This window comes from Sebastes umbrosus, chromosome 24 (genome assembly GCF_015220745.1).
Source record: "Sebastes umbrosus isolate fSebUmb1 chromosome 24, fSebUmb1.pri, whole genome shotgun sequence".
NCBI lineage: Eukaryota > Metazoa > Chordata > Actinopteri > Perciformes > Sebastidae > Sebastes > Sebastes umbrosus.
In genome coordinates, this window is record NC_051292.1 from 4,265,741 (window position 1) to 4,280,719 (window position 14,979).

At 38.5% G+C, this 14,979-nt stretch overlaps 1 protein-coding gene and 1 long non-coding RNA gene across 2 annotated transcripts in view; both read right to left on the minus strand.

The window, feature by feature from the left end:
- The window catches only part of mmadhca (metabolism of cobalamin associated Da), a 7,862-nt gene extending 7,528 nt beyond the window's left edge, over positions 1-334 (minus strand). The window contains exon 1 of the mRNA XM_037761782.1: positions 193-334. The gene's annotated coding sequence lies outside the window, so the exon portion shown is untranslated. The remainder of the gene's footprint in view (positions 1-192) is intronic.
- Positions 335-4,286: 3,952 nt separating this feature from the next.
- On the minus strand, positions 4,287-14,623 carry LOC119483591. Its single transcript, XR_005205747.1, has 3 exons — positions 14,506-14,623; positions 7,520-7,600; positions 4,287-4,661 (listed from the first exon to the last, which is right to left on the minus strand). It is a non-coding gene; the product is annotated as an uncharacterized LOC119483591 (long non-coding RNA).
- Between the last annotated feature and the right edge of the window lie 356 nt (positions 14,624-14,979).

Consider the following 14,979-nt stretch of genomic DNA (forward strand, 5'->3'; position numbering starts at 1 on the left):
AGATGATGGATGTTTTAAAACCATTTTACGAAATTGTGCAATATTGAGACATTATTCATTATATAATTCCAGACATTTTGGTCATTTGAACCAGAGCTGAACATCATATATTTAAAAGCAGTGTTTCCCATATTTCACCACAAGATGGCAGCATATTAACAGTTAACATCAGCACTTTCAATTCAGACTTACCTTTGTTGACATCTCTGGGTTCCAGCATGATGATGATGATACTCTCCAACTAAATAAAGGCACATTGTTTGTTTCAAACTGTCGGTTTTTACTATAAAACTATCACAAGCAGCAGGTAGAGGTGTTACAGCAGGATACAGGATACAGCAGCTAATTAACACCAGGTGTGGCAGCTGATTGCTCAGCTGTATTGATTAGGCTGATGATGATGATGATGTCACACGCCTGATAGTATATTCCTGATTTTTTTTTCGACATACTATACATTTTTTTCTCAACATACAATACTATGACTTTTAATTTTTTTCGACATACTATACTATGACTTTTTCTTTTTTTTTTTCGACATATTATACTTTTTAAAAAAATAAATTTGACATACTATACTTATTTTTTTCAACTTACTTTACTATGACTTTTTTTATTTTTTTTCGACATATTATACTTTTATTTTTTGGACATACTATACTACGACTTTAAAAAAAATCTATTTCGATGACTTTTTGACATATTATATTATGAATTATTATTTTTTTAACATACTATACTATTTTAGTCAAGATAAGATTGAAAACAATTATTTATTATTTTTGGACAATTCAATATTCATAAGAAAAAAAGGTCAGGGATCAAGCCAATTTTCCTGCACTTTATTATTGAATTCAAACAATATAGCACCATCTTAACCAATGTTAAAAACAAAGAAAACATTAAGAACTTACCTAACCTAAATTAACATAATATGATGTATATAAACTAAACTTTGGCATTATAAAACATACATGTATTATTTTTGTTTGATCTTCTTTTTTTTGGTCTACTAATGTACCTCTGTAAATGAGCATGTGTTCAATAAAGCATTATAAAAAATACATTTAAAAAATGTACAATATATCAACACCCAATGCCCCTGTGTAAGTTATGACCACCAGGGCAGTGAAAGTGAATTAACAGCACTTTCACTTATGAAGAAGAAGAATTCTCTTGAACTTTACCTTGGCTAACCTCTAAACAATGTCCACAATCAAAGTGTGTTTGTACTGGACAGTTCCCAGGTGGCAAACTGTGGAGAAAAGGTACACATGCTCAGCAAAAAAAAAACCTCCCTTGATCAATAAAGTTTAAAAAGTAGAATAGAGGAATTGTCCTAGCAATAACAGTGTTATTTTGCTGTCAGAAGTGGTGAAGGACAAGGACAGCTAAAGTGCATTTTGCTGGCGTAGACACATCTCTTTAGCTGACTTGGACAAGCTGATTGACACTTTCTCTGAACTGACAGGATATGCAGTGGGAGTTTACCCGGGGACCAACATGCTTCACTCACTGTGGGCTGCTGCAGCCACATGAAGTGTGTGTGTGTGCGTGTGCGTGTGTGTGTGTGTGTGTGGTGATGAGGCATGTGGAACCGCACAGAGTTTGGCTGTCAGCGAGTCTCCCACAGGATCATTTGTAACAGCTATGCAGCATCCACCCTAGATGGAGCCCCTGTGGGATGTACACACACACACACACACACACACACACACACAGACACACGCGCACACACACACACACACACACACACACACACGCACACACACACACACACACACACACACACACACACAGATATGCACCAGCATCCCAAAGCAGCTACCAAATGAATTCTTCACCTCAGGCTCTCTCCACAGTGTTGTTATGTTGGAGGTGAAAAGAATTGAATGAATCAAGACGAGTCGAGTCTGGTGGAAATTCAGTACTCTGTTTTGTAGTGCGATAATATGCAGCAGCTCGACTGATATTAAAACGGCAATGTACGTTTTTCAGTTTGTTGTTTATCAGTAAATTACCAGAAAACTGGCACCCTTGGACCCTTGGTGCTCCAATGCTAGAAAGCAAAGCAAAAATGCCCTATAATAGACAAAACATGATAAAGTGCCCTCTAGGTTGGCCTTCCAGTGGAGAAAACATGATAAAGTGCCCTCTAGGGTGGCCTTCCAGTGGAGAAAACATGATAAAGTGCCCACTAGGGTGCCCTTCCAGTGGAGAAAACAAGATAATATGCCTTCTAGGGTGCCCTTCCAGTGGAGAAAACATGATAAAGTGCTTTCTAGGGTGCCCTTCAAGTGGAGAAAACATGATAAAGTGCCCTCTAGGATGCTCTCAAATGGAGAAAACCAGAGGAAGTGCCCTCTAGGGTGCCCTTCCAGTAGAGATAATATGGTAAAGTGCCCTCTAGGGTGCCCTTCTAGTGGAGAAAACAAGATAAAGTGCCCTCTAAGGTGCCCTTCTAGTGGAGAAAACATGACAAAGTGCCCTCTAGGATGTTCTTAAATGGAGAAAACATGATAAAGTGCCCTCTAGAGTACCCTTACGGTGGCGAAAACATGATAAAGTGCCCTCTAGGATGTTCTTAAATGGAGAAAACATGATAAAGTGCCAACCTGAGTTCCCAGAGCTCAAGGTGACGTCTTCAAATTGCTTGTTTTGTCCAAGCAACAGTCCACATTCAAAGATATTTAATTAATAATAAAAATTGAAATGGGCAAATAAATACAATTAACTGTATATTTTTCAGTCTGTTTATCAGCTTGGCCTCACCATTACCCAGTGTTAAATAATAGTCCAGTATCAGCCTCTAATTGTTTCTATGAAACACGTTTCCCTGGACAGCAGTGACTGGTTTCGTGAGTGGATTTCCTAAGTGCAGCGAAGGCCTTGAGACCTCCAGACGAAGCCATGAGTCATTCCTGGTCTTATATTGCTGCGCTGTCAGGCCACATCGCATCTTGTCTGGAATCAGCACTTTTCCATTAACATTTCATCCACTGTCGAAAAAGCCACATTTCCATCGCACACATTGGGAGCTATACCTGCCTGCGTCAGCACTCTATTAACCGCGCTCACTCCTTAACTAATGATATAGTGAGAGCCATTAAAGGGCTATATCCCATCTCCTCGCCGTGTGAGGATGACATGTTTCCCACCTCCATCTGACTGTTTATCTGTGCTTGCTCGTGCAGGATTTAAAGCCCTGGTGCTCATGTGTAAGGCTTTAAATCCCCCTGTATCTCCAAAGCTGCGGTCCGGTCCCTCCATATCAGCCCTTGTTTTGCTCTTCGCCACTACTTGAAACTCTATGGCATTTACATTCCTACAATTGTTTATTTACCTTGCAGCTGTAAACCAATACCCATCAGGAGTGAGAGCATACACTGTAAAAAAAAACATTTTTTAATGTAAAAATTACATGTTTCATTTGTGATTTATATGTAAATAGTCTTAGATTTACATTTTTTTTTGTAATCACAATGGTAATTATCTGTATTTAAGCTTTTCTTGATAATTTTTAAAGATAATTATTCTGTTTTTTTAGAAGTTCATGCCTCTATTTTAACAATTAATTTATGTTAGAAGAAAAGGATTTCATGGAATTCTAAAAATATTTCTTGTAAAAATACAGATTTTTTTTTTGCAAAACTGCTGAATTAATGGAAATTTGGGCTTTTGCAATGTAAAATTACATGTTTCATTTGTGATTTATATGTAAATGGTCTTAGATTTATGGTGTATTACTCTATTCTAACAATAAATATATGTTAAAAGTAAAATATTTCTTGTAAAATTACAGTAATAAAGGCTAATTATATAAAGATAATTGCTGTTTATTTATGTTAATTAAAGGACAGTATTTTTCCGTTTTTTAACAGACAGTTTCTGGCGCCCCTGCTGCCGGAAAATTTCCGTTATTTTACACTTTTTTTTTTTTTTACAGTGTAGGCTGTATATAAAGATGGACGGTATTCCCCAAAAGTGAAGTCAAAACATCTTGATTGCCCCCTGGTGGCTGGTTGCAGTATAGGTAATAAGCCCGGCCCCCTCCATGTTAGCAAATGGGAAAAACTAAAAAGTCAAAGTCAAATACATTTTTCCCAAAGATTGTTTTCTGTCATTTTAGGTAGTTCTTATCACGCTAATGTATGTTCAAGTTTGGTTTTAATTAGTTATTTGATGCTATAAAAAGGGGTCGAGACGTCATGATTGGCAGCTGTGAGTCTCTCGAGAGTGGTATCAATCTTCTCATCTAACCCTCAAGAAAACAAATAAACATATGTCCCAAAACTATTTCTTTAACATGTAAAAACAGCTATAATTGTAAATGTATTTTTGAGCTATGTAGGTTCCAAGAGGTCCATTTTCTATGAAGCAGTCACATGTTTAATAATTCAAGCAGCCAGACGGGTTAACGCAGGTCTACAGAGTCTCAGCCACTGCGGAGCGACCGCCATCTGGCAACCAACTGCCTGCTGACACCACAGTGGATCATTTTATTTAGTTGAATAAAGAGAAACACGTTGTCTGTTTATCTGGATAAATGTAGTTTTTCATAATGAGCATACTGCGGTATGATAGTTTGGACAAGTTGGTCTCCACAGACCAGTGGAAGCTGTCAGTATTTCCCAGCAGCCCCTGCTTTTCCCTCCGACTTACTAAAGAGAAGGATGAAGAAAACGCCTGTGAAACTCCCAGATAATAATGTGACAAATGTTTATTTTAGTTGTATTATGAGAGGTTATCCTTGTTATGATAAAATAGATGTAACCTTCACAAAATAAAGAAGCTTTGAGCTGAAGTTCAAGCAGGAAGACAATATTGATTTCCTCGTCTCTCCAGGTCTCCAGCTCTCAATTATTATCCAATGACCTCAATGTTCTGTGTTCGTTCTCGCTCTCTTTAAAGGTTCTTACCCTATAAATGGTTTAAATGATGGGGTTAATCTTTTAAATATTAAACCCAACATCCATTTTCTTCCCTGATTGACCTAACTCTGTGAACATGGCCACAGTGGGCACTGATGCAAAATGCATGAACAGCCCCTCCTGAAACATGCATAATTATATGAATACAGAATAACACACTCATACACAGTGCTACCTCATTAGTGGCTGTAAACCCCAGGCATGCACGTGGAAAATAATTGAAGAGTTCAGCTCTGCTGACAACGCTCAGAGCATTTTGGAATCCATTTTAACAAATAAGCACCAGGTGCAAGGATGATAACATCTCAAGGAAGTCGCGCAGAGGCTCAAGCAAGTGCAATCAAGCACTGAAGAGATGATTTCAGTGGTTTAATAAAACATGCCGGCTGATTAATATTGCCAAAACACTACCGTGGTGTCCCAACAGGACTTAAGAGTCTGAAGCCATGCTATGCCAACACGCTCATGTTTAACAGCTATAATGTTAATCGTTAGCTCGTACTCGTAAATTGATGTAACGGAGCTATAGGAACAGAATACATGTAACGGTCAGCCAAATAGTTAGCTCACTATGGTTGGCTCCGACCCAGCACCAGTGGGCAACCTCCGGGTCTGAAAAGTGAAGCCAATGCTGAAGTGCCTTAAACTTGCGTTCTTTCTAACAGCCAGCAGGGGGCGACTCCTCTGGTTGCAAAAAGAGGTCTGATTGTATAGAAGTCTATGAGAAAATGAGCCTACTTCTCTCTTGATTTATTACCTCAGTAAACATGAGTTTACAATATTATAGCGTTCGCTTGTATTCACTTCTGGTTGCAAAAAACCAAGATGGCAACGGCCAAAAACCAAGATGGTGATGGCCATAATGCCGAACTCGAGGCTTCAAAACGACATTCCACAAACCAATGGGTGACGTTGCGGTGTCTACGTCCACTTCTTATATACAGTCTATGCCCAGCACACTTCACCCTCTCGTGTCACTTCTGGTTGCAAAAAAACAAGATGACAACGGCCAAAAACCAACATGGTGACGGCCAAAAACCAAGATGACGACGGCCAAAAACCAACATGGTGACGGCCAAAAACCAAGATGACGACGGCCAAAAACCAACATGGTGACGGCCAAAAACCAAGATGACGACGGCCAAAAACCAACATGGTGACGGCCAAAAACCAACATGGTGACGGCCAAAAACCAACATGGTGACGGCCAAAAACCAAGATGACGACGGCCAAAAACCAACATGGTGACGGCCAAAAACCAAGATGACGACGGCCAAAAACCAACATGGTGACGGCCAAAAACCAACATGGTGACGGCCAAAAACCAAGATGGTGACGGCCAAAAACCAAGATGACGACGGACAAAAACCAAGATGGTGACGGCCAAAAACCAAGATGGCGACGGCCAAAAACCAAGATGGTGACGGCCAAAAACCAAGATGGCGATGGCCAAAAACCAAGATGGTGATGGCCAAAAACCAACATAGTAACGGCCAAAAACCAAGACGACGACGGCCAAAAATCAAGATGACGACGGACAAAAACCAAGATGGTGACGGCCAAAAACCATACCGCATAGCGGTGAAATAACTTGTTTACAGAGTGGTGGAGTGGTACATGGCTTTATGACTACAGCTTAACCTATAGTGCAATATAATACACTTACAACGGGTCCTATGCACCGCAAAGTGATTGACACCTAATCAGTCCAACTTCTCGGCTCGTTGACTCGGTGCTCCAGAAAGTTACTAAGCTTACCACGAGCTTAACTTGGCTGTTACTTCTGTGACAGCTATGGTCAGAAATAACAGAATATTACTGTAGGTGGTTGCACCTGATGCTCATTTGTCGAAGTCTGTTCCAAAACGCTGTGAGCGCTGTCAGTGCTGCTGAACTGTGCAATTAGGCCTTTTCCCAGTTGCAAGCCTCGGGGCTGCAGTCACTAATGAGGTAGCGGTGGGTGTGTGTCTGCTGTTGCACTGTGCGCATAAAATTATGTATATGGATAGAGGGCCTCGGGGCGTAGCTGCACCACCAGCACCAACTGGTGCTCCACTAGTGACTGGTGGTAGTTTACAGCGGATTCTGATAAGCTGGTATATCACTCAGTTTTACTTTGTTCACCAACACGGACGTCACCTGCAAACCGCTTCGTTACGCAGCAAAGAGTTCATTAAAATTCAGGCGAGTAGTAATTATGAGGAAGATAATTACTACACAGTTTGCATACGAGAACACTCAAGCATGTGCCATTTATGCCATTTTACATATCTTTACATATCATGAATGCACGCCTACAGAGCAAAGTGCTCTAATGGCATTCTGGTTCAAATGATATTCCCAACACTGTTTCTTCTCCCGTCAGCCTGAGAAGAAGGAAGTAGTGGCTATAAATAGAAATATGGTTGCACGTGTATTTCTCTGACCATCCTAGATTAAAAAACTTTCAGAATTTGCCGCAGGTGAATTCACTCAGAGGCAAAGCTTCTCCTCCCTCAATTGCTTTTCCACCAGATTCCCTTTTGTGTATGTGATTTCCACCACCACCCACAAGCAGAACCAATACCTGTCTACATGAAATTACTCACTTGAATTTCCGTCACGTGTACGGATTTCTACTTCTTGCTCTCTTGGGAGATTTAGAACCGTCCATAACCACATGAAGAAGCCTGTAAAGTAGATAAAAACGTACAAGTAGAGTAATCCAGATGGAGGAAAGTTGGGTTTTGGAGGATAGGGAATGGGAATTGCGGAGAATTCTGGGGCGCAGCGCCATTTTTGGAGGGTAACAAACTAATATGGCTTTATTGTCAAAATATTATGATGTTATTCCAAAAACATTTTATGAGTTTATTCTAAAAATAGTAATCCCGGAAATATTATGAACATTACGACTTTATTATCAAAATATTATGGCTATATTCTGAAAATATTCTCAAAATAGTATAATTTTATTCTGAAAATATTGCAACTTTATTCTGAAAATAATACGACTGTATTCTGAAAATATTATGAATTTTTCCTCTAAGTATTGTAACTTTAATCTCAGAAATACTATGAACATTACGACTTTGTTATCAAGATATTATAGCTATATTCTCAAAATATTCTGAAAATAGTATGATTTTATTCTGAAAATATTGCGACTTTATTCTGAAAGTAATACGACTTTATTCTGAAAATATTACGACTTTTTTCTCTACATATTGTAACTTTAATCCCAGAAATAATATGAACATTACGACTTTATCATCAAAATATTATGGCTATGTTCTCAAAATATTCTCAAAATAGTATGATTTTATTCTGAAAATATTGCAACTTTATTCTGAAAATAATATGACTTTATTCTGAAAATATTATGACTTTTTTTCTCTAAATATTGTAACTTTAATCCCAGAAATATTAAGAACATTAGGACTTTATTATCAAAATATTATAAAACCATCTTGGTTTTTGGCTGTCGACATCTTGTTTTATAATATTCAATAAATGGCACGGCTCTCATATCGCCTATGTGTGTAGAAAATTATAGCTTACCATGAATGACAGGAGCACACTTTCATCAAATTGTGAATATAAATTATGAATGCAATGACATCATTTTGCATTCAGTAATGAGAACAGCATCCTGGGTGTTGGAAGGTCAACGGGAGCCTTTGGTCACAAAAGCTACTCCAGCAAGATGAAACTGTGAAGGTCAGCCAGGCGAAGTGGCAGGATAATTTATAACCGACTGTATGTTTGCAGTTTGAAGCAACAGTGTCGGACTTCTTATTTCCTCCTCTCTTATCTCTTGCCTTTTAACCAGGCCTCAATCTAACAAGACTGTGCTTCAGTCCTGTGACATTTAACTCAACCAATGAGATTACTACCACCTCTGGATATCAGCTATACCCGCGAGAAATGTTTGTGTAACTAAAACTTCTATTCTCATGTACACCCGCATGGCATCTGTGCAATGTGTCGTCGCTCGTCAGTTTTCAGGGACCGGAGGTAGGGTGACATTTCTGAAGGCACGTAAAACCTTGCCACTGTCTCACAGCACTGTCTGTTTGGATTACAGCGGCAGTGTTGTGCAGTGTCGACAGAGAAGCTCTCTGAAAGTGTGTAAAAATATCCAACTTCTGTCATGTCTGATATACACAGAAAATGAAAATAGACAACATGACTTCAGTGCGTATTAAAAGGGGCTGGTGAGTACCAGTTTATGTTGAATTGTGTGTGTGTTATATGCTCTCTAAACGCAGGAAAACAGCTTGAATACTAATGAAGCGATTATCCACAATGAGACAGTTATGGCATATTTTCTTCATACCTCGGAAGCACTCGTTTGGAATAACAAGCTAACTTGTTTCATAAGAAGTTAAAGGGTCAGTTCACCCAAAATAAACACATTTCATAACTAAACCCTGGTATGACGTCTTAAAGTCATGTCAGACTGTTTTTAGGTCTCAGTTATAGACAGAAATACAGAGTATTAGAGGCCACAGTTAGGGAAAGAAAATCAGATTTTCTGGAAATATATATTTTCTGGACTTATTTCTAAGAAGTTTTTGACTTTAGTCTCAAAATAATATTAATTTATTGTCAAATCATTATGTAACTCCCAAAAAATTCAGACTTTATTCTCAGATTATTATGGCTATGTTCTCAAAATATTATGAAGTTATTCTCAAAATATTACAACTTTATTCTGAAAATATTGTGACTTTATTCTGAAAATATTGCGACTTTATTCTGAAATTAATATGACTTTATTGTGGAAAATATTACGACTTTTTTCTCTAAATATTGTAACTTTAATCCCAGAAATACTATGAACATTGCGACTTTATTATCAAAATATTATGGCTATATTCTCAAAATAGTATAATTGTATTCTGAAAATATTGCAACTTTATTCTGAAAAATAATACAACTTTATTCTGAAAATATTACAACTTTTTTCTCTAAATATTGTAACTTTGATCCCAGAAATATTATGAACACTACACCTTTATTATCAAAATATTATGGCTATATTCTCTTAATATTTGTTATTCTGAAAATAGTACAACTTTATTCTCAAAATAGTATGACTTTATTCTGAAAATATTGCAACTTTATTCTGAATTTTTTTTCAAAATATTGTAATTTTAAACCCAGAAATATTATGTCCTTGTTCTTAAAATATTATAACTTTATTATTTTCTTGTAACATTATGACTGCCTTTCCTAACATGGCTCTAATGACTTGATAAAACAAAGATGTTTTTTGCACTGTGGTGTCTAATCATGCAGATAGTTTTGTTTTATGTGCTGAGGTTTTGAGATATTCGTCTATCAGGCAGTAGAAAGCAAATACAGCATTGTTTCACTGTGATCCAACAACATAGTACACCCAGGCCATTCGAGAAACTCCTCCACACCTTCAGGCTGAATGACACAAGACCACATCGCGATGACTGGGTGGTGCACAAAGGGTGTGGACGGGGCTCGGCGACGCCACGGCTCATAATGCCCCGCTAACCTGTGCTTTCAGTTTCCATTCAAAACAACAGAAGATCATAGTCCTTGTCACATCTAGGAGGGTGGCAACTCAGCGCGAAAGGCGACGGTCCTGTGACTCTAATACAGTTTGATAGAGGGGTTTTCACACTCTATGCCCAACGGTAACGAAGCTAATCTCAGCGTACAATGCTGCCGTTCGCCAACCCATCGGAGGATGAAAGAATTCCTCATAGAAACGCAAATCTCGGATAGATTTGTGGCACAATAACGACGATAATGTCATGGGGAAAGGCCATCCTATGAAAGATTAAATCCATCAGAGCAAGGAGCTAAACAAGCTCTCAGTGTGAAGCCTGATGTGTATTGATGTGTTCATGTCAGTTGTCTCTTTGGCTTTGTCACACGCTCTGATGATCACCATCCCGCCTGAGAGCCACCTACACAGACCACATGGGGCTTTAAGACCATAGAGGGCTTATTATACAATCTATAGGAGGATGTGGCAGCGAGGAAGGATGGAAATGAAATGTATCCGTGACACACATTTGCTCTAACACCAGCCAGGTTGCACTAAAACAATTAAATGTGCGAATTAGCCTCCAGAAAACTGACCAATGTTATTAAACAGGAGGGAGCGGATAATGTTAGCAGACAGCTGGAGGTGATCCAATGAGTTCATCACACATCGGGCACCCCAGGGCTGATTTAACTCTTCGTGGTTGGATTACACACAGCAGCATGATCCTGTGCCGACGGGCAAAGCACCTTTGAGTGACCACACGAGCTGAGACAATTCTCTCAAAGGTCAAGTGTTGTACAGTTTCCTACATGTGTTGTGTCAGGTCAAATAAAAGGTCTAAGAGAATGTTAGAGTACATAAAGAATGATTTCACTCCTTTACAGAAGGAATGAAACGTGTTTCCAGGGGTTCATTCTTTTTCTTTTAGCAGGTAATGTTTGGCATGTTCATCATCTTAGTTTTAGTAATTCAGTATTTATCGTTTTCAATGTATTCTCATACAACGGTTTGTATGATATCTTAGATATTCCTAATTTTTTGTGTGTTTTTCTATGAATGTCCAGCAACATGTGATGCATGTGTTAATTTCCGCCCCAGTCTTTCCAAAATAAAATTCCGTCTTCACAGGAATGGTTAGGTTTAGGCAACAAAATCTACTTAGTTAGGTTTAGGAAAAGATTGACTTGGTTAGGTTTAAGCAACAAAACAACGTAGTAGAAAATATCGTGGGTTTCGGTTAAAATAACACCGGAAGTGGCGTAACTTAAGTACGGAAGTTACGTGACAAAATCTACTTAGTTAGGTTTAGGAAAAGATTGACTTGGTTAGGTTTAAGCAGCAAAACTACAAGATCATGGGTCTGGGTTAAAATAACACCAGAAGTCGTGTAGCTTAAGTACGGAAGTTACGTGACAAAAACGACTTAGTTAGGTTTAGGAAACGATAGACTTGGTTAGGTTTAAACAACAAATCTACTTAGTTATGTTTAGGCAACAAACCTATGCAGTTAGGTTTACGAAAAGATCATGATTTGGGTTCAAATAACTCCAGAAGTGGCGTAACTTAAGTACGGAAGTTACGTGACTAATAAATAAAATCTTCTGGTTTCACATGGGATACGAACAGCGGACTCCTGGACAGACATTACGTTTCGTAGGTATAGCTACGAACAGTGTATGAGATCAACCTGACCAACTCTGCCATCCTTAAAGTCACATCAACATCTAACACGGATGAGAATATTTATGAAACTGAGACAAAGCAAACAACTTAGATAAAAACCTGCAGTTTTGCAGCGAGCTGCCTCCTACTTTCCTCCTGTTGTCGATGCATTTTACATTCTCAGCCTCTCCTAATTGGAAGCTACCATCTGCTAAGGCAACCACAGGGTGAGCTCAACAGATATGAAGCACTGAAACAGCACACTATAACTATAACTATAAACAGCATTAATTAAACAGTTAGTGCTGGCGTCACAATTTACCAGCGTGTCATTCACTGCAGAACAGTTTTACCCTTCCTTCCACAACTTGACGAGCTTGTTTTGTGTAATTTGTATAACCTGACTGATCAAGTAACAGAACATTGAACTGAAAGTAATGATTTAACACACAGAAAATCTCCCTAATCTAAAGAAACTCCACAAACAGCGGTCCAACTTGTATCTCTGTAGTTGAAATGATCTTCTGTGTTTGCTGCCCCGTGGTCCCGGTGGTAACCTCAGCTCTGCAGCATCATTAAATAAAAGCCTTGTGACATATCAAAGTGTGCACATGTCTGATCCTCTTTTAATGACTCGCACTCCGTAAACCAGAACGCCGCCACACTTGAGAGGTTTTCTGTTTTGCAGTCTGCGGGCAGGGTTTACAGTAGTGAGCGTTGAAGCGTGGCCATATTGTTCCACTGTTGCCGGCTTTGTCTCCTGGCCTCGCGCCCGAGTATACAGTATAGGAATGTGCATGTGTGTGGCGTGCCAGACAAGGTGAGAGCGCTGACCTCTCTCTCGATCAGACAGGAGCAATGATCCGACAAGCGCTGACCTAATTTGGTGGGGGGGTATCTCTGATCCGCTCACGTTACCTTCAGCAACCTGCGCGCCGCTTAAATTCCCTGCAGCTGTTAGTGGTGACAGGTGGAGGGGGAATCAGGATGGTGTGTTAGCTGATCCGGGTCCGTGTTGTAGCTTTACTATAATGCCTTTTTGTTGTCTGACAAAAAACAAATATATATCTTTTTTGTTTTAATGTAAACAAAGCTCTTTTGAAACATGCATGACGAAATGTTCTTTTATATCAGATGCTATGTGAAGTCATTTTGAGTCATTTTAGAGAATTTAGGGAATTAAATCTCTGATCAACAGTTGTAGGGATGGCTATGTTGGGTCTGTAGGTCGGTCAGTCCACCAACAACTATTGGACGGATCGCTATGAAATTTAGTTCAGATATTCATGATCCCCAGAGGACGGATCCTACCAATTTTGCAAAACTGAAGACATTACTATCAGCCTCAGCTGTGCTTTGTGTTTAGTGCTAAATCAAAACGAATTATTGATAATGAACCTATCCTTGTATCAAATATACTTTAACTACATAATAATAATAATAATAATAATAATAATAATAATAATAATAATAATAATAATAATATAATAATAATAATAAATAATATACTAATAATGAAATTATTATAATAATAATAAAATATAAAAATATAAGATCCATTTAAAATAATGATTAAAATAATAAAGAAAAATGATTAGAAAATAAAAATCATATAAAAAATAAAAATAAAATAAAATAATAATAATAATACATATTGAATAAAATTTCTATAAATAATAAACACATATATCTAGTGCACATACACGTTTATAACTCTGAATGCGTCAGTAGCGATCATGATTTGAAGAAATAATATTAGTAGAAAACAAAAAGTCTGTATTTTTCATACGAAATTGTTGCACGTTTAAACAATGCAACAAACAATGCAAAATGCACATTTTAGACTTTAAAGCCATTTTATGTGCATTAATTGTTAGACCACATTATGCTAATTTACAGTAATGTCATGCAGGCGCTGTTCCTCCACTCTTTGAGGCCCCTCATGAATATGAAAGGAGAAGAACTGTATCTATTATGGTATTGATTGTCATTTGAAAAGGTCAAAATGATCCATCTGGACCGGGAGTACACTGAATGAATCTGACTAAATAGACAAATGTATGCGTTTAGGTTATTAGTGTGACAGAAAGACGGAACAGAGAGGACTTGAAGCTGATTATCTTGGCATGTATGTCTGACAATTACCAAGTCAAGATCGTCTCCAAGCTATCAATTAAAACATTTAGATTAATTAACCACAGAAACATTAAATTAAGTCACATCCAGATGGAATAGGCCGCCACATAACGCTAAACTAGATGGAACCAGTCCTCTCATTCTTCACTGGTCCCACTGGATTAATGCCATCGATTCACCCGGTGCACTTCGAGGTCAAAAATTGGCTGTTTGCCCAATCAATGGCCACCTCACCGCCGTCTATCGCCCAATCAATAAGCCTACCTGCTTTAATCTTCCCACAGCTCCCTCTCAACATGTGGCCCCGCATCCATCCTCGATTATGGCAGCGCTGCATCCTCACCAGCAGCGAAGAAAAACTCATATCGGAGCCCAAATTGGTCAGGATCTCCTGAGGAAGAGGTTCACAAAATCAATACCGGCCGTGATGGATTCAGGCGAGACGATCGTAATCTCATCGCTGATGTGGATGTTGTGGATGTTTTGTGGAAAACTGACTCGTAGAGAGGTGTTACAAAATACTCGTATAGCCAACTCTACAAGAAACCTTCATTGTCTGAAGTCTACGATGATGAATAAAGACAATAGCCAGACTATTGAGCAGCAGGTACTCCTCAAACCCCTGTAGACGGTGGGGAGTAAAGCATCTCTTCCCATTGATATCTATTGATGAGGTGTTCATACAGGCTACCAGAGTTAAACCTGCATTAACACACTTTAACTGCTAAATGCTTCACT